The sequence below is a fragment of the Mustela putorius genome, unplaced genomic scaffold (genome assembly GCF_011764305.1).
Source record: "Mustela putorius furo isolate JIRA1106 unplaced genomic scaffold, ASM1176430v1.1 tig00000129_pilon_pilon_pilon, whole genome shotgun sequence".
Classification (NCBI taxonomy): Eukaryota; Metazoa; Chordata; class Mammalia; order Carnivora; family Mustelidae; genus Mustela; species Mustela putorius.
This window is the reverse complement of record NW_025421290.1, coordinates 49,167,390-49,195,262: the sequence shown is the minus strand read 5'-3', so window position 1 is coordinate 49,195,262 and position 27,873 is coordinate 49,167,390. Positions and strand designations below refer to the sequence as shown.

General features: G+C 40.1%; 1 long non-coding RNA gene, 6 other non-coding genes and 1 pseudogene across 41 annotated transcripts in view; all 8 read right to left on the bottom strand.

Moving 5' to 3' along the window:
• Positions 1-27,873, bottom strand: part of LOC101683862 — an 84,142-nt gene that overhangs the window by 38,636 nt on the left and 17,633 nt on the right. For 22 of the 35 annotated variants that reach the window (XR_006604847.1, XR_006604845.1, XR_006604844.1 and 19 more), the window contains 6 exons: positions 27,694-27,783; positions 23,400-23,477; positions 9,907-9,993; positions 7,728-7,814; positions 6,027-6,101; positions 878-918 (listed from right to left, as the gene is read on the bottom strand). This is a non-coding gene — a long non-coding RNA (uncharacterized LOC101683862). Of the gene's footprint in view, positions 1-877; positions 919-6,026; positions 6,102-7,727; positions 7,815-9,906; positions 9,994-11,356; positions 11,604-12,014; positions 12,572-13,799; positions 13,869-14,911; positions 17,701-23,399; positions 23,478-27,683; positions 27,784-27,873 lie in introns of those variants that run through there. The other 13 variants (XR_006604828.1, XR_006604827.1, XR_006604804.1 and 10 more) reach the window with 13 other exon arrangements.
• Positions 157-230, bottom strand: LOC123390562. Its single transcript, XR_006605112.1, has one exon. It is a non-coding gene; the product is annotated as a small nucleolar RNA SNORD113/SNORD114 family (small nucleolar RNA).
• On the bottom strand, positions 5,360-5,432 carry LOC123390575. Its single transcript, XR_006605123.1, has one exon. It is a non-coding gene; the product is annotated as a small nucleolar RNA SNORD113/SNORD114 family (small nucleolar RNA).
• Positions 9,250-9,324, bottom strand: LOC123390567. Its single transcript, XR_006605115.1, has one exon. It is a non-coding gene; the product is annotated as a small nucleolar RNA SNORD113/SNORD114 family (small nucleolar RNA).
• On the bottom strand, positions 12,057-12,128 carry LOC123390566. Its single transcript, XR_006605114.1, has one exon. It is a non-coding gene; the product is annotated as a small nucleolar RNA SNORD113/SNORD114 family (small nucleolar RNA).
• Positions 19,580-19,651, bottom strand: LOC123390577. Its single transcript, XR_006605124.1, has one exon. It is a non-coding gene; the product is annotated as a small nucleolar RNA SNORD113/SNORD114 family (small nucleolar RNA).
• Positions 22,421-22,492, bottom strand: LOC123390573. Its single transcript, XR_006605121.1, has one exon. It is a non-coding gene; the product is annotated as a small nucleolar RNA SNORD113/SNORD114 family (small nucleolar RNA).
• Positions 24,732-24,802, bottom strand: LOC123390565 (annotated as a pseudogene).

The following is a 27,873-nucleotide window of genomic DNA, read 5'->3' as shown; positions in this document are numbered from 1 at the left end:
GTATTTTTTTCAATTTATTCATGCATGATTTACTTAGAAAAATTCAGCCTATACTCATCAAGTGTGTATGCCCCTAATCAAGATACTTGAACATTCTCAACTTGAGCTCTAAGCTCATTTCCACAGAGGGGGAAAAAATGAGGCCACTTTTTAATTATGGACCTCAGAGTCACAGATGGCTTTAATCAAAATTTTTGATTCAGACACCCTCCAATCTCATCATTGGTCCACACTTGGCCCTCTTTTTCTTCGTTTGATTCTACCTTCATTTTCCCATAAATCACCAACTCCCAGAACAAGATACTCAACAGAACGATGACATGTCTGTAGACTGATTTCTCACAGAGCATTCAGACTAGATCTGCATGTGAACCTTGCTTCGTATCAATACCATCGTTAAAAATGTCTCATGAATGGGCCATGTACATTTAATGTCCAGTTTTGTCGGACATTAATACACCAGTATTAATGGTTTAATGAACAACAAAAAACCACAATGATGTCCCACGTTTAGAACACAGACAATAGGATCTTCCTTCTGAGACCTCCTTCCTCTAAACAATGAATAGCTTGGATCTCTATCGGAATGAAACGCTTCAATCAACTGTGGTTTAGAAATAATACGGACTGGCAAACAGTTTCAAGAATTAATTTAAATGCCTTCCATTTAAAATTGCATCTCAGTTGTGTTGAAATGGGTTCTTTCTACTCCTACTGTTCCTGTGCCCAGAACACAGTCCCACTATTGGTCCATACTTCGTGTTCTTAGATTTTATTTTTGTGTCTAGAGCCTTTCTCTTCTATTTTAACTACCTTAGTGACCACATATGGACAAACCACACGAACAAGAACAAACTTTGTTACATTTGCTTCTTACCCACAAAAGTAACAGTCAAGATCTTCCTCATTGGACGACGGCTAAAACCAACGTGGAGTATTCACCCAGGAGGATAGTGTAGATTTTTAGAAGAGTGAAAAGAACAAATGTAGATTTTTAAATAGAAGTTAGTTCTGCATTAGTAGATTAATCATAAATATTCATTTGTGTTACATTTTCATCGATACAGTGGTATCCTTTTCATCCACTGAATTACTCAATTATTTTTTTTTATTTTTTAAAGATTTTTATTTATTTGACAGAGAGAGAGAGAGATCACAAGTAGGCAGAGAAGCAGCAGAGGTAGAGGGGGAAGCAGGCTCCCCGCTGAGCAGAGAGCCCAATGTGGGGCTCGATCCCAGGACCCTGGGATCATAACCTGAGCCAAAGGCAAAGGCTTAACCTACCACCCAGGTACCCCTGAATCACTCAATTTTTAATGTGAAATATCATAAAGATGATCTTTTATAATCTACCACCCAAAACAAACAAACAAAAAAAACTAGCACATTACTGGTATCTGTCTCTATAACCTACCAAAGAGTAAAAAGTCCAGGTTCTCCTTCAGTGGGAAAACTTGAGCAAAATGGGATGAATTTAAGTTCTTATTTCAGGAAACAATCTGAACAATGAGCCGTCCTATATCAAACATTAATTGAATTCTTGTGTTTATCAATTAATTTATTTACTCACTTTTTGAATAACTCTAAGGATAATTTAATTGTCTACCTTTTATTTCTTTTTTTATTTTTAAACAGCTTATATTTATTTATTTGACGGAGATCACGAGTAGGCAGGCAGAGAGAGAGGGGAAGCAGGCTCCCTGATGAGCTGAGCCCCCGATATGGGACTCGATCCCAGGACCCTGAGATCATGACCTGAGCCGAAGGCAGCAACTTAACCCACTGAGCCACCCAGGCACCCCATCTACCTTTTATTTCTAAAGAAAACACAAGAAGGTAGAGCCGTGAACCACCCAAAACTGAGTACTACGACATGCCATCTCAGCCCTGCTGTACTGACGGAACTTTCTGCAGTGATGGAAAAAGTCTCCATGAGCACCGCTCGTTCAAGACGGCAGCACTGGCCACATGCAGTCTGACACGTAGCTAGTGTTACAAAGGTGCAAATTTTTATTTTTGAATGTAGATGTCAACAGCAAGATAGATTGAGAGAATGGTGGTTATATGATCTTTCCCTGATGGAGGGACCTGGATATTTTTCACTTAAGTGGACTTCAAGATGATAGAACAGGTTTTACCGTGCTCCTTTGTATGGGATACACGCTCCTCACTGACCCATAGTCTACGTTCTTTTAAATAATGGACTGAGACATGAAACTTCTTACGCGTTACTAATAATGGCACGGATCCCGGCGAGCAGTGAGATACTTCACAAGAAGGCTGAGTGACACGAAATGGATCCATTGGCTTTTCACTTGCAGAAATCATCAATAAAACACAGCTACATATTTCTTTCATGTTTGGTTATTTATTTATTTTTACATTTTTCTTTTGAAAGAAAAGTCCATGAACCCCTTACCACACTCTCCTTTCCAATGTTGATACTTAGACCGTTTCTAAGTTTCAGTAATTATTTAATAATGTATGTGGGGGTTTATCACTGATTATATTAAGTCTTATTTATTAAAATATTTTATACTAATGGGCTTATCATGATTTGCCAGATTTTAATTGAATATATATGTACTATTACGTATTGCTGATTACTATGCAATACGTAAGTAAGTTTCCTGTCCCTTTTCAAAATAAGACAGGTCACTGACTCACTACCACCTCAGAAGAAAACACTGATGTTCGCATATATCTATCTATTTGTTCCCAAAGGAGGAGAACCCTTAGTCTACTTTAACTCAAAATTCCAAAAAATATTAATAATTATTTTTGATTCGTTAACTCCTTTCTTGATTAGATAAGGTGCTGGCCTTCTCTTCACTGATCCTTTCCTTATAATAACACAATTCATAGTTGTGAACAAGACAACAACACAAATAAAGACCACCTTGCATATCTCTAATTTCATCTATATGCACATTTCCCGTAGATGCAGTGGACCTCAGAGTTAGAGACTGGTTTAATCAAAAATGGTATTCAGGTGCCCCACGCACACTCGTCATGGATGCACACGTGTTATCCTGCACCTTCATTTCATACACTGTTCTGACTTATTCGCTGGTTCACTAATTATTACAGTCAACGTGCATGAATTATGAAAACAAAATGAAGGTCCTTGAGGATAGGAATACGTCCACGAAAGCTGACTTGCTACAGAGCTAGCTCTCTCCATGCAATGCGCCTCAGCGTCGCCAATGTGTTTCCCTGCATCATCTCAACTCCCTTAGTCACTGGTCCCCACTTGGGCTCTTTCACTACACATCCATGTTTTACAAATGGGACCGGGGGGTGGGGGGACGGTGCCTGGGTGGCTCAGTGCATTAAAGCCTCTGCCTTCAGCTCAGGTCAGATCTCTGTCTGTCAAATAAATAAATAAACTTTTTAAAAATAAATAAATCAATAAAGATGGTATGGTGACCCATCGTTTTGTACCATGACTAAGAAAAAGGCAACACATTTCATTTTCTTATGTTCTCCCCTCAGTGGGTTCATGGTCTATAATAACATCAACCAACAGAGAAGTGTTGTAATCCACCGCAGAACAAAAGTAAAATGGAGTGGGAGAGTGTTTTAAAAAATTACTGAAATGCCTTTCATCCTTCATCTCAATAAATTCAGTAATGCTGAAATGGACTAACCATAATTCTGAATTTATAACGTATTTTAATCATTGGTCAACACATGACCACCTTTGAATCTGTTCATGTATGCAGACGCTCACTCTTTCAAAGCTCCCCAATGAATACTGAGGAGGACCAAGCAATTCATGAACACTGGCTGTGGTTTCCATTGATCTCTGCTTCTCTCTTTACCCAAAGAGAAGAAAGTCAAGTTCTTCACCATGAGTTAATAATCAAGTTTAGGGGCGCCTGGGTGGCTCAGTGGGTTAATCCTCTGCCTTCGGCTCAGGTCATGATCCCAGGGTCCTGGGATCGAGCCCCACATCGGGCTCTCTGCTCAGCGGGGAGCCTGCTTCCCCCCTCTCTCTCTGCCTGCCTCTCTGCCTACTTGCGATCTCTGTCAGACCAATAAATAAGATTTTTTAAAAAATGATAATTAATAATCAAGTTTGGTAAATTGTGCTCATTCTAGGGAGTAAAGCAAAATTTGAAAAGAATGTCTACCTTGAACTATTTTAAATGATCAAAGAAAATCAACCAGAAACCTTAATTTGCATTATTTTCTAAACATCTGGAAGAGAGAGCTCTATGTCATGTTTACTAATTTGTGTGATTTTTTATTTTAAATAATAAGATGACCACCGCCGAACCTAGCACTGAACAAAAGAAAAATAATTATAATTAGGAATATCTGTCTGGACTTCCTACCCATGTAGGTAAAAGCCAGGATCATCTTTTTTCTTGAACTTTATTTGTGCAGAACTGGATACGTAGGAGATTCAATTCAGGGCACTATCTCACCGGGGAGTCAAGCCTGACCCTACTTAATATATTTATTAATTCACCCACTAACTGTTCTATCTAATTACTCATGGGATAATAAGGCCATCCCTTCACTGTTCTAAGAGAATTCCAAAAATTAAACAACTCTCAAAACAGAAGTAAAATACTTATTATTTATAAAATGTCTGTGCACACCATTAGAAAGGCCTAGGGCTCTTTGAATGCCTATGGCTTATCAGTTGTGTAAGACATGATATATCATGGTCTTCACATGCAACCGCATGCTTTCTCTTTGTGCACTGGTGGCCGACTTTTTTAAAAAAATTTGACATAAATGCAAATACATTTACTCACATGTAATTATGCTGCAATATATGTCAGCCCCCAACCCTGGCTAAGTTCCTTGAATAATATTTACATCTGTCCTTATGTCATTACCCAGAAGAATAGCAAACTGATTCTTTAATATCTGTTTGCTTACACAGAACTGCATACAAAGACTATTAACCATGAGTGCGGCTGCATAAAACATCACTATCCCTGATCCGTGGTCTCCCTCTCCATCAGTTTATTCAATCAACTACTTATGTAAATGCATTTCCCTTTTCTTAATAAAATCATCAACTAGCAATGCGCCTCACCACAAAACACGGACTCTTATGCGCTGCTGACCACATGCACTTACTAAAGTGATAAAAAACCTTGACTATTCATTTATTGAGACTAAATATCTCAAAATGGTTTTAGTAACTACTCACGTTTCATTATATGCCTTAAAACTAGTGCATGCATCTCTCTCTTATTCTTTATTCATTGATATATTTCTTTATTCATGGGCTAATTGTATTATAATAATGCAATTCATACCCCAAACCACAAAAGCCCACGAATAAGATGCTGTAGGCTCATTTCCCACAAAGAGAATAATGAGGTGCTTCTTCGTGATGGACCTCAGTTGCAGACGGGTTTAATCAAAATTCTTGTTTCAGAAACCCCATGACATTCATCATTGGTCCATGCTAGGAAATTTTTTTGTTTATTGATTGGTTTTCTGATTCATGAATAATAATACAATCACAAAATTCCAAAAACAAGATCCTCGAATTTTGGGCTTTTCCCCCGTAGAGCGAATTCATCTTTTTGTAATGGTGCTCAAAGCTACACATGCAGATGAGTCAAATTCCCTGCCTTTCTGGCAAACCCACATTTAGCACTGCTTCCTATGTGGCCCTCTCTTATTTAATTTGTCCGTTTATCAAAGATGGTTCAACGAAAAATAACGAAACCACCATCTTCACTCACCTCTGGGCTGCCCCCGAAGAGCTGTCGGCTAGCTCTACCCATATGGGAATGCTTAAACCAGCCATGGCAAAAAATAAAGACTATTAAACTGCTCTGGAAATAAATTATAGACCTTCTACCTTCTTTTAAAATTACCTTCATCGTACTAGTTTAGATTAAACATCATTTTTGGTTTATAACACATTCCCATCACCAGCCCACACTTGGAGAGTTTTATTTATTTAGTGTGTGCAGTACACCATTATTTACTTTGAAATTCTTCAGGTAACACCCATGAACAAACAAGAGAGTGCAAACTACAGGACTCACTTCTCTCAGGCTTCCCCTCCTGGTCGACTGTAATGACTCCGGCGAATGACTGAGTCAGCCATGCTGTTGTTCACTCTGGATAGGAAAAAGCAGATACGGCTACATTTAGCGTTTTTTAATGGCTGTCAATCAGAAAGAGCTAGATACCAGTAAGAACTTTGGCTCAAACATGCAATTCTTTATTAATCAAGTACGGAATTCTTAGTGATCAAAAATATAAGAAATACTATCAAGTCTACCACCTAAGCCCAAGATTCAATCTGTAATGGTTACATTTATCCACCTGCGTCAACACGTATTACAGAGATGGTTATGGGGCGCCTGGAGGGGCTCAGGCGTTAAGCATCTGCCTTCGGCTCAGGTCATGATCCCAGGGTCCTGGGATCCAGCCCAGAGTCCATCTCCCTGCTCAGTGGGGAGTCTGCTTCTCCCTCTCCCACTCCCCCTGCTTGTGTTCCCTCTCTCGCTGTCTGTCTCTCTCTCTGTTAAATACATAATAAAATCTTAAGAAAATAAAAAAGGTGGTTATCTAACAGATTATTGAATGAGGCAAACACCTTCCTTTCTCTTAGTTTAACCGCGCTCCCACCCCCCACCCCCGCCGCAAGCTGCAGAAGTGCCAAACCCTGGCCCTGAGCTACAGACACTAATATGTTTCCATCTAAAAGGGGATTACAGAATGAGCCTTTCCATTTTCCTTCAAGACTGTATTGATATTAATAGTGTTCACTGCGCTCTGCTAATTGTCCCATGAGGAGGCTTTCAGTGTTTCATGGACTCATTTCTTTATTCATTCATGCATTGATTCACTTGAAATAATACAATCCATATCCATGAACCACAAAAGCCTGGGGCAAGTTTATTGAATTTTCCTAACTTCTCCTATGAGCGAATTTCTACAGAGAATATTGACGGGTTCGCTCTCCGGAAGGGACCTCAGAGCTCCGGAAGGCTTCTTCAAAGGTGTGGGTTGGAAAACCTCCACCAGTACTCATCACTGAGGGGGCCCAGCCCATTCCCTCTTCACTCACTTACGCTTTCTTGAATGGGCTCATTCATTCACAGATTCGTGGACAACAGTTAAACAATCAATAAGCTTTAATGACACAAAACTGAGAACAAAACCCTGAAAGACAACCAAGATCTCTTCATTGCCCGAGTTTGTGGAGAGCAAACAGTCACTCACGTGTCACAAGGAACCTCTGGTTTACACAGAGGGATTGCTCAGCACACTGCCTTCAGTCTCGGGCCCTAACTCAGGACCAGGGCACTCCTGCTCCTTGTCACCTGACTTGCCCACACATGAAAGCTGGTGTCATCAACAACCAGAGACCTATCATCTCAACCCACAAGGGACAAAAGTGACATCTGCCATCTTCGGAGGCATTCTAGCTGCAAGGGTTAATAATTGAGATCGTTACCCGTGAAGGAATGCATTAAGCAAATGGGGCAAGAATATTAAATGAGAAGATACAGTGCTTTGAGAATACGTGAAAAGCCCTCCATCACTTTACTAATGGTCCACAGTTCGGATGAGTCAAAGTAAATATAAATTTTAATTCGTGACACTTTCCAGTCCCAGGGTTGGGACTGGCATTCCTTAATTTTATATGGCATTTAACTAGTTATTCTATTGAACTAATTCCATGGACTCCCATAAATAACCCTACCTAAGCCTTGAACACGAGCATTGATATTTACATGTATAAGTTTTTAAGCTTCTTAGTCCCAGAATTATCAGCCAGGTCTTCCGGATTAGAGAATGATAAAATCGGCTTTGTGTTCATTCTACAAACAAAGGAAGAAGGGGGGACGGAAAGTCAACTTGTAAACACAATGAAAACAGAGGTCTCTTTTTTAAACTGAAATTTGTGAAGGGGAACAGTGAACCAGCAGCTCTATTTCCTACCACATTCTCATCATCTTCCCAAGGACGGTACTCTCTCACTTAAATTTCTACTGAATAATAGGAATACTATTGAATTCCTTGCTCAACACAAACTAAAATAAAAATTACCAATTAGAGACATCTGACTTTATTTGCTACCTACGAAGGGGGGGGGGGGGCAAGATCACCTGTGTAGACTTTAACATGTTTAATTTGTTTCTTGGTTCTATCCTCCGCTACATGTATTTATGGATTTATGGATTCACTCATTTACTGGCTGATTTTACTATTCGGTGAATCATAATACCAGCTTTCTAAAGAAGACTCGGAATGGTTAAACACCAACCCAGAACCAAATTACAACAATTTGGAAAGGACTCAATATACCTTTCAAAAAACAGAAAAGCCTCAAGTTTTTCCTAGACTATCTGTCATTGGAAAAGTAAAAGAAATCAAAATCCTCATACTTAAACATGTGGTGCTAATTGGTCCATGGTTTGCTGACTTTTTAAAAATAGATTGATATATAAAATTATACCTTCTTTCCCTTACACAAAGACACTAATAACTCTAATCTTATCTACTGGGCAAAAACACTGTACAAAATTTACGTCTGGCCATAGTCCTCACCGTCAATAACAGACTTGCTTCTTTTTTATTGTTTTTTTTTTAAAGATTTTATTTATTTATTTGACAGACAGATATCACAAGTAGGCAGAGAGGCAGGCAGAGAGAGAGGAGGAAGCAAGCTCCCTGCTGAGCGGAGAACCTGATGTGGGGCTCGATCTCAGGACCCTGCGATCATGACCTGAGCCAAAGGCAGCAGCTTAACCCACTGAGCCACACAGGCGCCCCTTCTTTTTTATTGTTTTAATAAAAGTAAGTTTTAAAAAGACTGGATTAACAATGACTGTTCTCCTATAAATCATCCTAATCATTGGTCTCTGCTTGGCTCTCAGCTATGTGGTCATTTAACCAACTAGTAGTATAGAGTAAATGTGCTGCCATTTCCTTAATAAAAGAATCAGTCAGCAACCCAGCACCAACAAACACTCCTGAGTATTATGGACAAATACCCATATAACCCTTTCACTTACTATTAATTTATAAGAAATCAGAGTTTCAGCCAAATTTTAATACTACTACTCCATGTTATATTATATTCCTTAATAATGAGTGTAAAACTTGTCCTATTTTTTTCATTGACACACTTTTTTTTAATTTGTGAGTTAATTTTATAATAAAATACGGTGCATCACTAAGCACCAGACAGCCCAAGCACAAGGTACCATGTGCTCCTTTCCCACCGAGGAAATAACTACGTGTCTCTTTGTAACGGACCTCAGAGTTGCATATGGGTTTAATCAAAACTCCTGTTTCAGATACCCCATGGTACTCATCATTGGTCCAGGCACGCTTTTCTTCCTTTATCTCTTTATTTCTCCAGGAATTGAACAATACAATCATAAATTTCCAGGACAAGATCTTCCCACCAGTGGCCCTTTTCCCACAAAGGAAGCCGACTCAGTCTCCTTTTACAATGGACCTCAGAGAACACATGTGATCAATTATTATCCATGCCTCGTAGCAAATCCACATTCACCATTGGTCCTTCTGTGGTTTGATTTAATTTGCCCATGTTTTAAAGATGTTTCAATGAAAAGTGATGAGACCACCACCTCTAACCCATCTCAAAACAAAGTCTTCCATTGGCTTATAGGCTGCCACATATGGAAATGTTCGAGTCCTCTGTGGAGGTCGATAAAATGAAATATCAAGTAGTTCTGAGAATGAATGAAACGACTATCTCGAGTTTGCGAACTTTAAACACCTCGAGTGTGCCAACTTAGATGAAAAGTAATATTGATGACATATTCCCATCACTGGTCCATATTTGGAGATTTTCATTTCTTTTATGGACGCTGATTCTTCAAACATACACTCACGAACAAAGCCTCCCAAGCGGGGACGGGAATTCTGAGTCTTACTTACATTTCTGTCTACGGTCTTTACACACAGAGCTAACTGCCAAGATGTTGTTTCTTAGAAAATGAGTAAGTCTGCTGTCTTACGGTTATTCTGTGGAGGAAAAAGTAGAATTAACCTACGTTCTTAATGTACGGTAAGTATGTGGAATTAGGTAGTAATACATTTCGGTACTTCTCTAAGTACTCTAGTACACTGCTTTCACATTTAAATAATGTACTAGCCACTGCTGAATCTTCCACACAAGGATAAAAACAGTACCTATCAAAAATATCCTTACATATGAATAGTTTAAAGAAAACAAAAAATAATTTTAACAGATGTTTCTTTTGCAGAATTGGGTACATTTAAATCCTTATTTTATGGGGCGCCTGGATGGCTCAGTCATTAAGCATCTGCCTTCGGCTCAGGTCATGATCTCAGGGTCCTGGGATCGAAACCCACATCAGGCTCCCCGCTTTGTGCGAAACCTGCTTCTCGCTCTCACAACCCACTCCATCTGCTTGTGTTCCTGCTCTCGCTATCTCTGACAAATAAATAAATAAAATCTTTTAAAAATAAACAAATAAAATAAAATAAATCCTTATTTTACAGTCTCTGTGATAACTCATGCCACGACAAATCAGAAACCACAGTGAGATGCCACCTCACACCAGCCAGAATGGCTAAAATTAACAAGTCAGGAAACGACAGATGCTGGTGAGGATGCCGAGAAAGGGGAACCCTCCTACGCTGCTGGCGGGAACGCAAGCTGGTGCAACCACTCTGGAAAATAGCATGGAAGCTCCTCAAAAAGTTGAAAACAGAGCTACCCTACGACCCAGCAATTGTACTAGGTGTTTGTCCAAAGGATACAAATATAATGATTCAAAGGGCACCTGTACCCCAATGTTTACAGCAGCATGTCCACAAGAGCCAAACTATGGAAAGAACCCAAATGTCCATCCACAGATGAATGAATAAAGAAGAGGTGGTATAGATATACAATGGAATACTATGCAGCCATCAAAAAAGAATGAAATCTTGCCATTTGCAACGTGGGTTGAACTAGAGGGTATTACGCTAAGCAAAACAAGTCAGTCAGAGAAAGACAAACACCACGTGATTTCACTCATATGTGGCATTTAAGAAACAAACAGATGAACATAGAGGGAGGGAAGGAAAACTAAAATAAGATGAAAACAGAGAGGGAGACACACCGTAACAGACTCTTAACTCTAGAAAGCAAACTGAGGGCTGCCGGAGGGGAGGTGAGTGGGGGACGGGGTGACTGGGTGACGGGCATTAAGGAGGGCACGTGGTGGAGTGAGCCCTGGGCGTTAGAGCTGACTGATGAATCACTGACTTCTACCTCTGATATGACTAATACATGTTAACTAATCTGCATTTAAATGAAGAATTTTTTTTTTAAAGACTAAAACTAAGACAAAAAAATCTGCTACCAGAGGACATTTACCGATGTCTGGAAATATTTCTGACTGTCACTGCTGGCGAGGGCAGGGAAGGGGCTGTCCATACTGGCATCAAGTAGAGGCTGGGAAGTTACTAAACATTCTACAATGTACAGACGGCCTTCCAGGCAATGAATTATCCAGCCCAAGATGTCAGTAATGAGGGGTTGAGAAAATCCTGCTGTACCCTCTTCAAAATAATTGGTTGAGGCATAAATGTATTTATACATTCACTCGCAGTATCATCAATATCTACAAACACACAAAGTGGATTAGAAATTGAAACAGAATTAACAGCTGTTCATATACTCATTACCCCTGGCTATAACCAACCAGAGCATGTTTTCTTGTTTTCAACAAGCAACCAGCAACTTGAAGACCACACAGAACAACGCACGCAGATTTCCCGGTACTCATCTGCGTATGTTCCTGTCCCAAACAGGGATCAGATTTAATCAATATATTATGGATATTATGGATATATCCTGGATACTTCAGAAAATATTAATAAAAAAACACATTACACGTTCTCGTAATTGGGGGACATATGGCTCTCTGCTTTATTTCTGTGTTTATTTATTCATTTATTAATTCACTTAGAGTGCGACAATCCAGACCTATGAACCTTCACAACTTAAGAACAAAAGGCTGAATATTACTAACCTCTGCTGTAAGCTGATTAACCATATAGGCATTAACTAGGTTTCTGACCTCAGAGTTATAGGGTTTAATCAAAATCATTGATTCAGACACCCCAGGATACTCATCATTGGTCCAAACTTGCTCCCTGACAGTTGAAGGATAAATGGCCTAGATCTTTATCACTGAACAAATGTTTAAATTAACCATGCTACAAACTATTAACATTAAAAGCCCTAAAAATGAATAAAAATCCTCCATGATTTTTAACAAACGCTAATTGTTCTGAGTTGGAACATTGTTTAGTTTCCACTATTGGTCCCTCTGTGGCACCTTTTCATTTTACTTAGGTGTTAAGCATTTATTCCTTTGACATAATGCCATACCGAACCACCCAAATTGAGGACATGAATTCTGACTATAATCTACTACAGTCTCTAGGCTCCTTACCCACAAAGGTAAAAACTAAAATCTTTAGTACCACTAAATAATTAAATCAGCTATAGTGTTTTTGTTGCATGAATTAAAGTACACTTTTTATAAAGAGAACAGCAGGGGTGCCTGGGTGGCTCAGTGGATTAAGCCGCTGCCTTTGGCTCGGGTCACGATCCCAGTGTCCTGGGATCGAGCCCGGCATCGGGCTCTCTGCTCAGCAGGGAGCCTGCTTCCTCCTCTCTCTCTCTGCCTGCCTCTCTGCCTACTTGTGATCTCTCTCTCTGTCAAATAAAATAAATAAAATCTTAAAAAATTTTAAAAAAAATAAAAAAAAAAAAGAACAGAACAGCAGAGACTGAACTCTTTTAATGGACTCAAGTCAAGAGGTACGAGATGAATAAACCTTAGTTGCTACCATATTCTCATTACGGACTCAAGAAAGACTCCATTTTTTATTGACTTATTTACCATTTACTTTTTCACTTATGCAGAGAACAGTGTGAAATCTACCACCCACTAGTCACGAAATAACTGAACGTAACTAGTCCTTCTATCCATCTGGATACTCCCTAACTACCTGGTTCCCAGCCTCATTCATCTTTTTCAAGGGGCCATACTCGTGCTTCGCTCAGAGAGCACCATGAAGCATTGGTCTCAAGTTCACTCTAATGTATACCCTATCTATTGATCCACTCATGTTTCTCTTCTTATTAATTAGTTGAAGAATAATTTGATTATTTATTCATTTTTTGAAGAAAAAGAGTAAAACCCGCCAGTACTCCAAAACCGAAATCCCAGTTCCTGCAATGGCTGAGAGCCACTCTGTCCAAAGTGGGATTAAGTCTAGATTTCTTCCTCTTCTTCTAAAATGGTTTAATCATTGTATTTGTTTCAAGACATAGGCTCCTCTGTCTTTTTGCTTTTTTTTAAAGATTTTATGTATTTATTTGACAGAGAGAGCTCACAAGTAGGCAGAGCACCTGGCTGGGGGCGGGGGGGGGGGGGTGCCAGGTTCCCCACTGAGCAGCCAGACGTGGGGCTCGATCCCAGGACCTGAGACCATGACCAGAGCAGAAGGCAGAGGCTCAACCCACTGAGCCACCCAGGCGCCCCTCCTCTGCCTTCTTTTAAATAACTAACCAATATAAGAACTCTTACTCAATAACTTCTAATGGTATAAAGTGAAGGCAAACTGAGCACAGAACAACACTGACGAATACTAGCGTCTGTCCGTATGTTCGCTGTCCCCAGTTACAACCTGTTAGACTCTTTTTCGTTTTCTCAAATAATAGCAAACAGCATTCGTTTGGTCACAGTTACGATCCTATTCTCAATATCAGTCCATGCTGGGCTTTCTTTCCATGAGGCACTTACCTAAGCAATTGTTTGGAGTGTGAAAGATTTGATTTGTTCCTTTTCTAAACAGAACCAACCACCAGCTACCTACACGAAATCAGAAACAACACGGATTCTCACAGAAGGGGATCCACATTCCTTATGGAAAAAGCCCTTATCGATTCAGATGCTGGAACTCAGAGTTTGGGGGAATAATGCAATAATTCCTGTTACCACTGCAAACTCACATCACCGGCCATCATTCACTCACAAATCCTTCCTCTTGCCTCACTGTACTTAGGAGACCAATCACAGACATTAAGAACTAGAGCTCAGGGACAGACCACCGACTCCTCCTAACTTTTGTGTTAAGTCCGTCTCTCACAGAAGAAATAGCTAGATTTATTTTTTCCTAATGGCCCTCAAAATTAGAGGTTTTTCCTAATGGACCTCAAAAATTAGATTTAATTAAAATCTTGGATTCGTACATCTCCAAATACTCATCATTAGTAGATTTCTTCCTTTATTTATGAATTGCTTATTTCATTACCCACTGATTCACTAATAACGGTATAATCCGTTCTCATGAACGCAGAGAGCCCGAGAACGACATCCTTGAATATCACTAAGAACTAAGCTCTATGCCCAACTCCCGCGGCGCTAATAGACAAGGACTTGTTTTGCAATGTATGTGGATGCTCTCTGCAAATTTGAATTAGCCAACATCCTTGCTTCCTATCAATTTCATGGGTCCATGCCTGGCCCTTTTACATTTAAAGATGCTTCAAGAAATAACCATGGGACCTTCACTCTTTCTCCCCAACTGGCACACCAACCATTTTACCCATCTTGTGTGTTCCTTCCTCAAGAAATTCACAGCGTTCATTATCAATGGAGAAGTACTTAAATGTACTACAATGCAAAAATGAAACACAATGGGGACCAACCCTGGAAACAAAGGAAACAACACCCTGTTTCTTTTCTACTGAATTTCAGTAGTACTGAATCTGATTAATCATAAATCCCAATTTGGGTCTGTGCTGGTGTTACTTGGCTTTATTTATTAATCTACCCATTCATTACTTTGGAAAATCCAAGCAACACCCCTAAACCAACCTCCCAACCCAAGAATGTAACACTCTGCTACTTACATCAATTTCTTCTTTCCTTACCCACACGGTTTGTGAAAGCCAAGATCTTTAGCATTCAAGAATGATTAAATCATCTTGTTCACTTGGTGAAAATGCAGACTCCCAAAAAGAGAAAAAGCCTAGTTAGATTTTTTTTTTTTAAAGCAAAGATCAGTGTTGCAATATCAGGTCAATCATGAATGTGGGTCATTTTAGAATGTTATCATTGTCCATGAATCACTCTTATTTATTGACTTACTTAATTTTTCTTTTTCAACAACACAATTAACACCAGCATGAGAATATGAACCATTATCTACCATAAATATCCATCTTCATGCTCCCTATTCATCAATTTAACAACTCAGTGGTTGCTTTTAATGGACCTCAGTTGTACAAAACTGGGTAAATGTAAATCTTCATTTTATTGCATATTCCCACCAATGAAGCACAAATTTTTCTGATTGATGTCTACAGATTCATTTATTTATTCATGTATATAATTAGGCATAAAATAAATCAATTATGTACCCATTTTTCTAAAGACTTTCCCCATGCAAATTTCCATGTACACCTGAACCTAGTAATAACACACTATACGTTAACCAATCGGAACATAAATTAAAACTTAAAGAAGAAATTTCTATGTGTACTTTACCCAAAGTGGAAGGAGCTGCGAGTTCTATTTTTTTTAATCTGGACAACATTTGGGTATAGAAGGAGCAATCATTGTCTTTGGTTCATGACACATATTCCTCACTGGCTTTCGCTCAGCCTTCTTTTGAATAATTAACCTGTATAGAAATGCGCTCGTTCATTCCCCTATGACAGTATGTCAGTATCAATGAAAACCAAGGCACGGAACGGGAATATTAAATATCCAGTCTACATGCTCATGGCTCAGAGACATAACTGATAATTAAATCTTCTTTTGATTTAAAAAAAATTAAACTACTGAATATGGTTCTATTGACTGTAACTCTGGTCATATGACATATCCTCCGTATGGATTCATGCTTGGCCCTCTCTCAATAAGACAATATTAAAACAACCGATTATTTATGTAAGCCCTTTTTTTTTTTTTTTTGGTCCCTCTTAACTAAAACCACCAAACAAAGAATCAAAGCAGCAACATGAACTCTCAGGTCTATCTGTCCATACCTGTCCTTATGGAAGAGTTCAGAGCTTTGATTTATCTGTGGAACCCAGTGCTTTAAATACACACTAAACACAATCTTCGTTTTATTACACAACCTCACAGTTGGTCCATGTGTGGCCCCTCCTTATCTCTGTTCATTTACACATTTCCTTGTCCATTCAGGAGTCCATGTGCCGGAGACTCCACCTTTTCTCTTTTTCACAGTAGTCCGCCGATTTCCGGACAAGGGTTAATACAATTTTGTTTGTTTGTTCCATGTTTAATTTTTATTTTTATCTTTTTCAGTTTTTATTTAAATTCCAGTATAATGAACCCATAGTGTGAGACCAGTTTCCGGTGTACAATAGAGTGAGTGACTCAGCACCGGGAGCTCATCGCAAGGGCCCTCCGCCATCCCCATCACCTGGTCGCCCACCCCGCCCCTTGGGGACCATTGTTTTGTCCCCTTGGGGACCATCGGTTTGTCCTCTATAGTTAAGAGTCTATTTCTCAGTTTGCCTCTCTTTTGTCCTTATGCTCCTTTTGTTTCTTAAATTCCAAACAGGGGTGAAATCATAAGGCATTTCTTTCTTCAACTGACATATTTCACTTAGCGTAATACTCTCTAGCTTCAACCACATCACTGCCAATGGCAAGATTTCATCTTTTGGCTGGCTGAGGGACGTTCCATGGTGCACAGCTACACATCCCACCTCTCCTTTACGCCTTCATCCATCCGCGGCCTCTTGGGCTGCTTCTGGATCTTGGCTACTGTACCTAATGCTGCCAGAAACGTAAGAGCACCTGTGTCCCTTTAAATTAGTATTTTTGTATTCCTTGCGTAAATATCTAGTAGTGCAATTGCTAGACTGCAGCTCAGTTCTAGTTTTTAATTTCTGAGGCGCCTCCATCCTGTTCTCCAGAGGGCCTCCGCCGGCTCCCACTCCCACCAACTGTGCAAGAGAGTCCCCTTTCCCCACATCCAATACAATTTTAGATTCAGACTCAACCGCTGCTCCAGGATCCATCCCTGTCCCCAGCTCTGCATTCTTTTTCTTTCAGTCTTTTAACCTTTTCTTTCCTGTTTCATTGACTGTTTCAATGACAAGAGTCAATACACACAAACTACAAAAGCTCAAAAAGAGTGTCTTGCATATGACAAAGATCTATCAGTTTCTCATAAAGCTAATACATCAGATCTCCTTTGCAGTGGCCTTCAGAGCAGCACACGTGTGCTCCCTGAATCATCTGAAGGGATGAATGTTAAAATCCACGGTCATGTAAGTATCATGTATGAACATGTATGAAACACCTCCCATCTTTTCTTAAGGAGTCATCAATTGTGCAAAATGGAATGAATCATCATGATCTAGGGTTCTTAATCTATTCCTGTCGTAGGTGATACGCAGCACTCTTCAATGTTACACTTCTATGTGGCTCTTTATTCCTTGGAATACTTCAGTGAACCCCCTTGAGCAAGTTCCCCTGAGGACATAAATTTTGACCATTACTCACCTCGGTATTTCTGCTCCTTAACCCCAGAGCCAGCATCGTCATCATTAGATATGATTTAATCAACTATAGTGCCTTAATTCTGAGATAAAAATCAGGCTTTAAAAATCATGGAAAAAAGTGGAGCGCCTGGGTGGCTCAGTGGGTTAAAGCCTCTGCCTTCGGCTCAGGTCATGATCCCAGGGTCCTGGGATCGAGCCCCACGTCAGGCTCTCTGCTCTGCAGGGAGCCTGCTTCCTCCTCTCTCTCTCTCTCTCTCTCTCTCTCTGCCTGCCTCTGCCTACTTGTGATCTCTGTCTGTCAAATAAATAAATAAAATCTTTAAAAAAAAAATCACGGAAAAAAGCAAAATAATAATAAAGATGAAAAAATCATAAATTTAAGTATGTTTAAAAGATATTAATTATGGAGTTCCAGATTACACATAAAACTTGCCCTTCTTTTCATTGGCTCAAGAATATCACTACTGTTTATTTACTCCATCATTTAATTTTAATTTTAAATAATATAATGAACACCATCACATCGACTACTCAACCCGCAAGTAACAACCATGACTATTATACACACGCCCATGTACTTGACACAGAGTAAAAATCTATATTCTCCTTTTCAATGGGTCTTTCTTGTATTGACTGGATAAATTTAAATCCTTGTTTCATAGCATATTTTTAATAATGGCCCATGGTTGACTCTGCTTAATGTATCCATTCATTCATTCATTCAATTACTCATGGAACAATTTTACCTGTTGTTCATTAAAGGCAGGGAGTACCTGGGTGGTTTAGTTGGTCAAACATCTGACTCTTAATTTCAGCTCAGGTTGGGATCTCAGGGCTCTGAGATCGAGCCCCATGTCAGCCTTCACACTCAGCAGAGAATTTGCGTTAGGATTTCTCTCCTGGGGCACCTGAGTGGTTCAATGGGTTAAGTGTCTGCCTTCCGCTCAGGTCATGATCTCAGGGTCCTGGGGTAGAAACCCACATGGGGCTCTCTGCTCAGCGGGGAGCCTGGTTCCCCCCACCCCCCACCCGCCTCTCTGTCTGCTTGTGATCTCTCTGTGTAAATAAATAAATAAAATCTTTAAAAAAAGAAAAGAAATTAAGGATTTCTCTCTCTCCTTCTTCCCGTCTCCCCATTCCCTCTCTTTTTCTTCTCCAAATAAAAAGAAAGAAAGAAAAGCCGAAGATGGTAGGTTCCCTTATGGCGAGCATAACATACGGAGCTGTCAAATCACTACGATGTACACCTGAGACTAATACAATACTATGCATTAACTGTACTTCAATTAAAAAAAAAATAAAGAAAAATGGTAAACTAGGCAGCCCCTCAGAAAAGCAGTAACTACTATGTGTGTCTGTCTGTGTTCATTATACAAAGCAAGAAAAGCCTAGCTTTTTTTAAATATACAAACAGTAGTGTGAAACAAGATAATCATGATCCTGTATCCATAATGAGGGTCCTAACTAGAGCATGATTTTCGCCTTTTAAATAAAATATGAGTCTATTCATACGCTTACAAGAACATGTAATATGTCATAATTATAACTCGCTGGACAAAACTTTAACGTGATCATTTGCTCACAGTAAATCATCTTGTTATAGGACCCATTCCCATCACCGGTCCATAACCTTATTCTTCAATTCAAGTCTTCTTATTTACCGAGGCAAACATCTTTCCCTTTCCTTAATAAAATGAGCCACCAGCAAACCCACCATCAATTCATGACCACAACATCCCATCTTGGGCACACCTCACCATTTGTCCCCTGCCGGACAGAGTAAGACCTTGACCTACTTATTTTCCCAGACCTCACCGCTTCCGAGAGGTTTCGAAACATGCTCTCGCAACTGAATGATGTGTGCCTTTCCTTGTCCCCCGTCGATCCTTCATCTCTTTCCTTAACGGGGCGTTACTTCATTTGTGATTAAAAACCTCGCACACCCACACAGCACACAGCCGAAGAGCAGGACCCCTGAATATTCTTCTCGTGCTCCGCAAGTACGGTCACCGCGGAGGGAATAACCCGACCTCTCGGAGTGACCTCAGAGCTACGAAGCTTCATCAAAATCTTTAATTCAGACACCCCAGGGTACTCATCACTGATCCAAACTGGGCAATTTTTTTTAAAGATTTTATTTATTTATGAGGGAGAGAGACAGAGAGCAAGGGCAGGGGGAGGAGGGGCAGAGAGAGAGGGCGAAGCAGGCTCCCCACTGAGCCTAACAAGGGGCCCAATCCCAGGACCTTGGGAACGCGACCTGAGCCGAAGGCAGATGCTTAACTGACTGAGCCCCCCAAATGCCCCTCAACTTGGCATCTTCTGTCTTCCTCATTCACACCTTCCTTTCTGCATCGTTTTTACATGCATGTAATAGAGTCCATAGCCACGAATAACAAATGCCAAGAATGAGAGGAATGATTCTCACCAAGGCTCGTCTATCCGTACCTGCCCCACATGCTGAAGGACATTCAATGTCCTTCATCAGTGCCCCTCTGGGGGGTCCCGCTGTGCTTCCAGTCAATATCACATCGATAACACGTTTTTGTTTTTCTCTTTACTTCACGTGTCCACATGGCAAAGAAGGTAACGTGAACCACTGAGCCACCCTGTCCCTCACAACTCGAAAATGGTCGTTGTCTCCTATCCTCCTATGTTCTCCTCCCTCGCCAGGAAATAACCTGACCTTCACCAAGGAAGGGATATTCTTCTACATGTACTTGGGTGCCAGACTAAGATGACATACTTTTATGTGGCCCCGAAAAGGACTAATCTGTGAACCTGGGTTCATAACATATTCATATCCTTGGTTAACGTTTGTCATTCTTTGATTTCGTATCTATGTAAATATCTCTAACCCTGTATCTATCTTTCTCCATGAAGCCAGTTTTTAAAAATACTGCCTTGGAAATTCATGAACAATCTCCCCTAAGAACAGAGACTTCGATGGTTATTTATCCTGTTCTCTGTGCTCTTTACCTACAGAGGCAACAACAGAGACCTTCACCGTCAGAGGATGATTAAGCTGGCTGTGGTGTGTCCATGCTCTAAATGAAAAAGCCAATTCTAGACAGTCTGTCTTAGATGTGTCTAAGTAGACGTGAGTTTTACACGGTCAGATTAATAAGAAAGCTGGGTCATATCACGTTCTCATTACTGGTGCAAAACCTGTGCTCCTTCTTATTTGTCAGCTCATTTTATGGTTAATTTTTGGAAAGGTAAACATCATGGGATCTAAGACTTGACAGGGAATGAGGCTTGTAACCATTATACTCCCTCCTCTTAAGTAACAGCCTAATAATTACTGTCAGGACCTGTACCTGTGCAACATTGTATAGATTTAGAAACTGGCATCATGGCCCGTTCTCAACACTCCTAGTTTCGTTGCTTATCTATCTAATCGCTGTGGAATCATTGGACCCCCTATTTATTTTTTTAAATAGTCATAATAAATGAGGAAGACACATTTCAAAACCTAACATTATATGTAATGCATTACACAGAACATAAATATAAAATATGATAAAATTACCTATACATGTCCCTATGATAGAAACTTTCCAGCTGAAACCCAGAACTGAAATACCATCATTCCATAAACCTCTCTCCATGTCCTCAACCCAAGTAGGAAGAAACGAGATCCCATTTTCTTTATCAGAAGAGTAGAGATGGCTCCTTGACTTCATGTCACACCCTCCATACTGTCCAGTTCGCCCTCCTGTAAGTAATGATTTGAAAAGGATCATGCTGGGGCATGATCATGGGTGACTCAGTGGGTTAAAGCCTCTGCCTTCGGCTCAGGTCATGATCCCAGGGTCCTGGGATCGAGCCCCGCGTCGTGCTCTCTGCTCATCGGGGAGCCTGCTTCCTCCTCTCTCTCTGCCTGCCTCTCTGCCTACTTGTGATCTCTGTCTGTCAAATAAATAAATAAAATCTTTTTAAAAAGAGAGAGAAGAAAAATTTGAAGAAAAAAGAAAAGGATCATGCTGTGGTAGCGTGGGTGGGCAGCTTAGTCAGTTAAATGTCTGACTCGATTTCGGCTCCGGTCATGATCTCAGGATAGTGAGACTGAACCCCGCACGGGTCTCCACACTGGGTGTGCAGCCTGCTGAAGGTTCCCTCCCTCTGCCCTTCCCCCTCTAAAAAAATTAAATTAAATGATCACATCCATTCCCTCAGTAACTTTACAACAATACATAATTATTTGGGGATTCTACAACCCTACACTTGAACACCTAAACACAGTAACAACTGCCCATAGCCACACACTCATTGTCCACAGAAATAACTCCGTCCCCTTGCTCATTTTGGGCTTTTAAATAAAATTCAGTGAACACAACTAAATGAATATGATGGGTGTCACCCAGCGTATCCTCGACCCTGGCCCGTTCTTGCTTCTTTTCAGGGAGAGAGTTATGTCATCATTGCTTTATGTAAACATTTTTTCCTTCTTCTTAAGAAAACCACCAACCAGCAAATTCCCACCGATCCAGACTGCGGACATGCGTACACAGACACGTCCCCGTGTGCTCCCCCGTGTCTGGGCTTCCTGTGTGCTCTGAAGGGGGCAACAGCTTTTACCTATGTGTTATGTTGAAACTTGCTATTAAACAAATGTATTCCTAATAACACGTGTCCATGACACACTCTCCTAAATGATTCACACGTGACCTTGTCTTCACTCAGACCTTCAAATATGCACGTATTCCCGGACTCACTAACACCCATACAATCCATACGCAGACAATGGCTAAGCGCGTAGAAGAACCGGATCCCCAAAGGCCTTGAACCCTAGCCTCTTAAGAGAAAATGACTAGGTTTCTATATTTACTAGTTTACTTTGATTTCAGTTCCTATACAGTTAACATACAATATTACACAGACCTCAGAGTTTAGGGCTTAATCAAAATGCTTGATTCATATACCCCAGAACTACTCATCATTGATCTAAGCTCAACATTCTTTTACTTCATTTATCTGTTTGTACCTCGTGTATTGATTGTTTATGCATTATTTATTGATCGCTTCATTCATGGCCTCGTTGATGTAAAAAAAAGTTACTTCCTACGAAAACCTGGAAACCAGATCTTTGAATACTGCATAGAGCTGTTTACAAGCCTTTTCCCACAGAGCTGGTAAATGAGATCTCCTTTTAATTGGGCCTCAGTGCTGTACGTATGGATTAATCGATAAACTTGCTCCTACACACCCCTCGTGTTTCACTGCTCTGTTTGCTTATCTTTCACTTAATTTCTTCAGATTTTTTAAAGATTTTATTTACTTATTTGACAGACGGAGACCACTAGTAGGCAGAGAGGCAGGCAGAGAGAGAGAGGAGAAGCAGGCTCCCTGCCGAGCAGAGAGCCCGACGCGGGGCTCGATCCCAGGACCCTGGGATCATGACCTGAGCCGAAGGGAGAGGCTTTAACCCACTGAGCCACCCAGGTGCCCCAATTTCTTCATATTTTAAAAAAGAGTACACTGGATCTACCAGTTGACTCTCTCCATCACTAGGATGCTGGCAACATTTTCTATCTTCCTAGGTACTCCTTCCTCAAACACTTAACCTTGACGGTTATCAACAGAGAATGTTCTTAGAATGTGGTGCAGACATAAAATGGAACAGTAAGGAACTCTGGAAATGAATGCCCAACAAACCCTCAGACTTTGTTTCTAATGGATCTCGAACTAAAACGGACGAATCTTACTCCGTGGCTCACTACACATTCCCCGCTGCGGCCCAGGCCCCGTGTGTCTGATTTCACTGATGTTCGCGGTGGCCGCCCTGCCTTCGGGACAATCCCACCAAAAACCCACACGAATTACCGTCAAACCAAGAGCATAAACTGTCACTTACATGAGTCACTTTGCTCCTTACCCACAGAAGGGACAGCCAAGGTCTTCCTCAGGGGATAACGAAGAAATCAGACTGAATCTGCGAAGTAAAAAGCAGATTTCGGAAAACTGAACCAGTACAGATGTAGATTTTTTTTTAAAGACACTTGAGTCCTGCTGTACTAGATTTATCATAAATCCCTTTTTATTACGCTCCCATTATTAGCCCCTAAATGGCAATCTTTTTATTTACTGACTTCTTTAATCATTTATGTATCTAATACAATGACAACCGCTAAGTCAACATCCTAGTACAAGAGTTAAGAACTAGGCCTATTCCAAGTCCTGTCTGTCAAACTCTAACCACAGAAGGCTGAGCGCAGACTGCCTTTCGTGTGGATCTTCCTCGATTAGAATCTGGCAAATTTATATCTTCCTTTCCTGACATAGTCTCATCAAGGATCCATGCCTGACCGCGCCCTGTAACTTTGTTCCTTTATTTGTTTGCTTTCGGTTTATTTGCTTATGGAATGACTTGTTCGTATTTTCTCTCTAAAAAAAAATACAAAATATTATGATAAGTAATGGTCTCTATGCCCTTTACCCAAAGTGGGCAGAGCCCCACATGGAAATCTTTTACTTATATGGACATCGGAAGGGCAGAGCAAGATTAATAACCAACTTCTTCTAATGACGTACTGCCCTCCTTGGTGCATGTTTGCCCTCTTTGAAATCACCTCTTCCTTCGGTCACTTAGAATATCATCAATAGTTGTGAAACTACATATCCAGACATATCTAAATGATACTAGTCTCTTCCCATCTACTCAAATGCCCACAGAAAAACATGTGTTTTTCAAAAATGATACTGACTGAGAATAAGTAATCTAATCGTAACTCCTCTCACATAACACATTAACACTGCCCATGCTTGGTATTCTTTAATTAAGTATTCTATAATCAATATTTATTATGTTTCCCTTTTTTCCCCGCTTTTCTTAATAAAATTCTTAATAAAGTTAACCACCACCAAGCCAGAAGCTTACGGACATCTGCCTACATGTTTCCGACAAAACATGGCAAAACCCTCGAACTCTTCACTTCTTGGAACTCGGGTCCTCGGAAATATTTTAATAATAATGTATTTCTCATTAGATTCTCTCATAATTGGCCAATACCTAGCCCTCGTTGTCTTTATTCATGGATATGTTTCTTTATGTACTCACATGCTCATCCACTAACAAAAGGACCTAGATCTAAGAGGTACCAACGCCCCAAGCAAGATGCCTGTATTCCTCCTAACTTCTGCCCCAGGTCGTGTCCCGCCAAGGCAGGATGAGAGGTTGGTTTGTACGATGGACCTCAGAGTTTTAGGGTTTAATCAAAATCCTTGGTTCAGACACCCCAGGTACTCATCATCGGTCAAGGCTTGGGACTCTCTTTATTGAATCAATTATACATTTGTTCATTCGTTCCTCCATCCATTCACTCACCAACAGTCTTTACTCGTGTTTCTCTATCAACATGTTAGACACCCAAATCGTGATCAATGGTGGAATGTATAAATCAAGAGTGATGGAAGATAAAATGAAACATTAACCAAATGTAAAATGGAGAGTTCTCTTTCATCTTTTTCTGAAAACGACCTTGCTTCAAAGGGCCTAGGGAAAGGAATGCTTCCTCCAATTCATTGTGAGAAAGTCGTATGGGCTTTGTGGTGGTGGTGACTGACACAAACCACAGACTTTAGTCCATGCCACACTGTCACCCTTGTATCATGCATGGACTGATCTTTGTTATTCATTTTTTAAAGTAAATAATATTATAATGTGAGGAATACTGACGAAAGCACTATTCAACCCTCCAACTGTGACTTGGACAAAACAGTTCTGACCCTCTCCCACCAAGATACAAAGATCTTCAATGTCCGAGAAACATTCACATAAGCTGCAGAACACACACAAGGTAATTTAAATAGCTGATAAAATAAATGAATAAGCCTGTGTCTTTCTTCCATGAACCTAAGAGTTTTTTGCCTGTGACTCTCAGTTGCACAGAATTGGGTTAATTATCATCTTTGTTTCATGAGACACTCTCATCTCTAGCCCATAACTAACCCTCTATTATTAATTTGTGTTTCATTAATTTATACATTTATTCATACTTAATATTCCAGAAACTCCCATTACCCAACTACCCAACACAATTGACTAACAGAGTAGCCATTAGTCACATATCGCAATTTAAATTTAATAAAATTTAATAAAAATCAAAGAAAATTAAAAATTCCGTTCTTCAGATACACTGGCTACATTTCTTGTGCTCAAGAGTCACATGATGTACCTCGTGGCTACCATATTGGACAGAACAACTCATACCAAACACATTCATCACTGCGGAAAATTCTATTAGGCAACACTAATAAATACTCCTTATCTTTGACAGAATAGTCTAGAACTTTTTCTAATGAAGCTAACATGAGTTAATCATAGTTCTTGATCATGAGTCCCTGCTGATTCCCTCTTGTTTGATTTGGTCATTTCTAAAGAAGTTTTAATGACCAACCATAAATCCAGTTTTTTGCAGGTGAGAACGGAGACCTGATCTTTCATTTCCCCTTGTGCTCCTCGCTCAGAGTTAGCATCTTAGATCTCTATTCGAGGAAAATTGTTTAAATACACGATGCATATATACTCAGTGAAACAAGGTAGCTGGTAAAAGGCATGACACAGACTAGATTATTTCGGTAGATGTCAGAAGTGCAGAACTAAATTAATTGTCATTTTCGGGCCCTTCTCATCACCCATCCATGTTTTGGCCTTTCCTGTATTTTATGCAAATATGTAATTACTTATTTTTTACTAAAATCAACATCCAACAACACCGTGATGCAAAAACAAAAGTATTGACGACTCCTTAACCAACACAGGTTTTTTTGTTAATGGACCTTAGATGTACAGAATTAGAATAATCTGAATCCTGGGGTGATGAGATATTTTCCTCATGGGCCCTTGCTTGCCATCTCTTTATTCCTTGATTTGTGCACGCGTGCATTTCCTTAGTCATGAACACCCTTGAACCACTTCCCAGCCGAAGATTTAAGAACATCCACTATTACTCACATTGTCTTCACGTACCTTATCCAGCCAAACGAGATTCAACATCCTCGTCAACGTTGCATGACTAAACGAACCATGGCATGTCCAGTTTGTGTAACAGAAGAAAACCGTTCAAAAACGGAACACCCTGAATCATTTTCAGTGGCTTTCACGTGTGTGGAATTAAAATAATGAACCTTAGTTCATGGAACATTATCCTCATTGGTCTTCACTTGGCCCTTTCTAATTTTATCTATTCCTTTCAAAAACTCATAAAAGAATACCACCAACAGAGAACTATCAGGATCTATGTCTCCCTGACCATCACTTTCACCAAGTTAACACCCAAGTTCATCAATGCAGAAGTGGGTACACAAACCATAGTGTAAAAATTGAGAGTAAAATGCTATTAAAACAAATAAAATAATGTGCATCAAATTTGCAGGATTATGTAATCATAAATCTTGTCTTTACTCGTCCATGCTTAATCCTTTCTGATCTTATGTACACATTCATTTATTTATAATAAATCAATAAACAGGAACTCATCATTCATCCCAAGAATAAGAAAAAGCAACAATTATATCTATATAAAGAGATATGCATGTTATATACATCTATGTGCAAGTGGGTATTGAGGAGGGCACGGATTACATGGGGCACGAGGTGTTGCACGCAAACAATGAATCTTGGAACACGGCATCAAAAACTAATGATGTGGGGCGCCTCGGGGGCTCAGAGGGTTAAAGCCTCTGCCTTTGGCTCAGGTCATGATCTCAGGGTCCTGGGATGGAGCCCCGCATCGGGCTCTCTGCTCAGCGGGGAGCCTGCTTCCCCCCCACTTCCTGCCTCTCTGCTTACTTGTGATCTCTCTGTGTCAAATAAATAAAATTTTGAAAGAAAAAAAAACACGAATGATGTATTGTATGGTGACTAACATAACAATCAAAATATGTTTGTATGTATATATGAATATAATCTTTTTTTATTTGCTCAACTTCTACACAGACCGCAACCTAGTTATATTGTTTTTTAACTTGGTGACAATTATACCAAATGTTCACCATCTTGGTTCATGACACAGTCACCTCATGGGTCTATGCTTGACCATCTTTGACTGTATTTGTGCCTGTTCATGTTTAATAACGCGTGCGCACACACACACACACACATCAGCTAACCACGCAACCTCAGAACAGTAAGACTAACCATCACTCACGTTGGTTGGTCCATGGTTCATTTCCCACAGAGGTCACGGCCAAGGTCTTCATCAACACAGTGTCACGAGACCCACTCTAGGGCCTCCGTTCTGTGGAACACAAGGCCCAGATTAAAAAGGATAAAACCACCAGGTATTCTCTAATGGTTGTTGAATGAGCAGCTCAAGACTAACCAAGAT